Below are 3,258 nucleotides of genomic sequence, written 5' to 3' on the forward strand. Positions count from 1 at the left end.
TGGAAAACAGGCAGCCCTTGCTTATCATTGATTCCAATTTTGCCCCAAATCTCTGGATCAATATGGGAACAAGAGTGTAATTGGTTATTGCTGGTGTGGCAGCAGCACCTTTTCCAAGGGCCAACTCCCAAGGTGAGATCCCCTCTGGACTGCACATGGTGGGAACACACCTGGAGAGCTGGGGGAATGTTCCCTGTGCCAGGTCATGCCAGGGGGGATTTAGGGGCTTTGGAAAGGCAGGCAGAGGATGCAGGAAGGGCCAGAGGACAGGCAGGTCAAAGGCAACTGGGCAGTGCTGTGGGCTTTCTCCACTCCAAGACTCCAGGAACTGGATTCAGGGATCAAATTGGAGTTGGACACAGTCATGGAGTGGAGGAGAAACTGGGCCCTGTAAGTACATGATGGCCCAGGGGAACTGGAGGAGATGGTGAGATGGGAGCTGGTTCAGGGTGTCCTGTTGGACACCCAACATGACCTGTGACATTTAAGCACCTGAGTGTGACCCCATGAGAAGTCCAAGCTCCTCCCTGAGGAAATGGGGTCACCCCCCTGGCCTGGGGAGGGGTTCAGGGCTGTCTCTGAGCCGTGTTTTCCCCTTGCTAATGAGGAATGAGCTGTTCTCTTTATTCCTGGGCCAGAAGACACTCCAAGCCCAACTCTGCTCCGTTACCACAGGGCCTGTTGTGTGTCCTTCGTGGAGCTCCTTCGGTTTTGGGACGTGCTGAAGATCAAACTTATCTCCCAGAGGAACTTTGGGTGCCCTGTGCTCCATCCCCCCTTTGGTTCCAAGTGGTAACAAAGGTAAATGACTCCTGGGGTGGTCAGTTCTTCATGGAAAACCAGATTGTCTCCAAGAAGAGACTCAGGGAATCCACCCCCCTCTGGAAACCCTGGGGGCAGTGACCCAGCAGGGCCTCCCAAAGCACTGAGAGCTCAGTGTCCTGCCCCAGGGTGGCAGGAATGTTATTCCAGGAACATCCCCACTGGGCTCAAAAGGCACAATTGTCCAGGGGCTGATTTTAGGAGGAGCCTTAAACTCATTTATGGCTCGTGGCCACTGTCAGGAGCAAGGGGGGAGCAACAGAACCTCCTGCAGGGCGGTGGGAATTGTTGCTTTGGTGGCCTTAATATCAGAATTCCCTGGTGGTTCTAAGGCCAAATTAAACTCTGAGTTCTGGAGTGACCTCCAAGGTCACCAGAATTGTTGCTTTGGTGGCCTTAATATCAGAATTCCCTGGTGGTTCTAAGGCCAAATTAAACTCTGAGTTCTGGAGTGACCTCCAAGGTCACTGGACATCCCCTTGAGGCACCACCATCTCCAAGGAAGAGACACACAAGATGGAGGAGACTAAGAGCAATGGGATGTCACACTTCCAGCCTCCGGAATTCCACGTGCCAGAGCCTCACATTCCAGCCTGAGACACAGGACTTGCATTTTCTGGCACACACGGACATCCAACCCCACTCCCACCTCTGTCCTTCCAGCAGGGATTCCAAGGAGAGGTGGCTCTTTTTTTTTTGCTGTCCCTTCTAATTAAGTTTCAGGGAAAACAGTCACTTCTGGGAAAGGTTTTATCCAATTGAAGCCCTCAAACCCTCAGCTCCAAAGCCAGGATCCCAATGCCCCCACAGAGATTCCTACATCTTATAATTATGGTCTCCCTCGGGCTGGGCAGACGCAGAGTAAGGGATAAAAGGGAATGAGAGCCAAGGTCCACCCCCAAAATCCCAGGAAACTCTACTAGAAGCCAAGTTGTCTTCTCCTTAAACCCTCCTAAAGGGGTTCCTCACAGCGCTGCCCATAGATTCCAGAACATGGAAAAAGATCCTGCAGGAAGTTTAAGGATTGCAGGAATTTTAACATTGATATAAAAGGAATTCCAGGGGGAGGAAACGCCCCTCTGGCAAGAGGAAGAGGAGCAGAACTGAGCCCTTCCCTGAGAATCCAGCCTGGATTAGGTGTCCAACAAATCTTCTCAATTCTAAATGGGGTGAGAGTGCTGGAGGAACAGCATCCAAAAGGTGGGAAGCTCTTGAGCTCTTCATGGAGTGTCTTTATCAGACCAAAAGATTAAAAAAAAGGGCAAAAAAAAAAGGGCAAAAAAAATCAAAGCAACTGAGGAGGAATTTGAAGGGTTTTTGCTGAGAATTGAGCATTTCCCAACCCCTTGTGAGTGAGGATTTTTGCAGGGTTCCTGTTCCCAAAGGGCAGAGTCTGGGAGAGGAGAGGGGATGACTTTGTTGCCCTGGGAATCACAGGAAGGGAAGGATTTATTTGCTGTGACATTTATACAAAATATTATTAGATAAGTAATTGTAGTATTTCTCCAGAGTCTGGAAAACCATCTATTTTCAGTGTTTCTGTTGATTCTCCTCCCAGTCTTGGTGTTTAACCTCTTTTTTTGGGTACCTGAGCCCACTCCAGCTGCTGCCTGGGCCGGGAAATTGGAATCCCATCATCCAGACAATGCATTCTTCACAAAACTTGAACTGAAGCCCCAACAATCCCCAAGCTGAGGGATAGAGTTGCTGCAGAACGTGTCCAAAATAGAAGAAACAAAACAAAATCCGAGCCTCAACCATTCCAATGGAACAGCAGCCACCCAAAAGTGCAGCCAGCAGCACAAAAAAGCAGCCACGCTGTGCCCTCACCAACTCCTACTCTGTAATTAAATGAAAATGCTGAAGGTTTGGTATTTTTAAAACTGGGCTCTGGTTTCCTCAGAGAAAAAAAGAAGAAAAAAAAGCCTTGTGTTATTTTCCTGAATAAACAGCCCAATTTCAGGGCATTAAATCCTCCGGGCTCAGCCAGAGCTGGAAGAGACTTTCCCTCTGTTATTTTTTCCCCCCTGTGAGCTGTAATTTTGTCCCCCGGTTGAAGGGTTCCTCGGGGGCACCAGAAGCTTCCCTGTGGCCCTGAAAGGGATATTTGAGCTTTGGCTGATGCAGAGGAAAAGTTGGGGCCTGTCGTGTGAGAAACCACTGGCACTGGAGCGGGGAGGAGGGAAGGGTTCTCCTTCCAGCATTCCAGCCCTTCCCAGCCCTTCTGGAATTTTCCTCCTCGGTTGGATAAAAGCGAGGGAAAAGCAAAAAAAAGAGCATTGTTGAGGATGACCAACAGCAAAGGGACTTTTCCTCAGGCACGTGGGAGAGGGAACAATGAAATTCCAACCCCAAACCAGCCCAAATGTGGAGCCTGAGGGAGCTCAGACATTCCCATCCTCCTCCATGGGACAGGCACCTTTTCCCATCATTCCC

The sequence above is a fragment of the Manacus vitellinus genome, unplaced genomic scaffold (assembly GCF_001715985.3).
Source record: "Manacus vitellinus isolate BGI_N305 unplaced genomic scaffold, ASM171598v3 scaffold_78_pilon, whole genome shotgun sequence".
In the NCBI taxonomy this organism is placed as follows: Eukaryota; Metazoa; Chordata; class Aves; order Passeriformes; family Pipridae; genus Manacus; species Manacus vitellinus.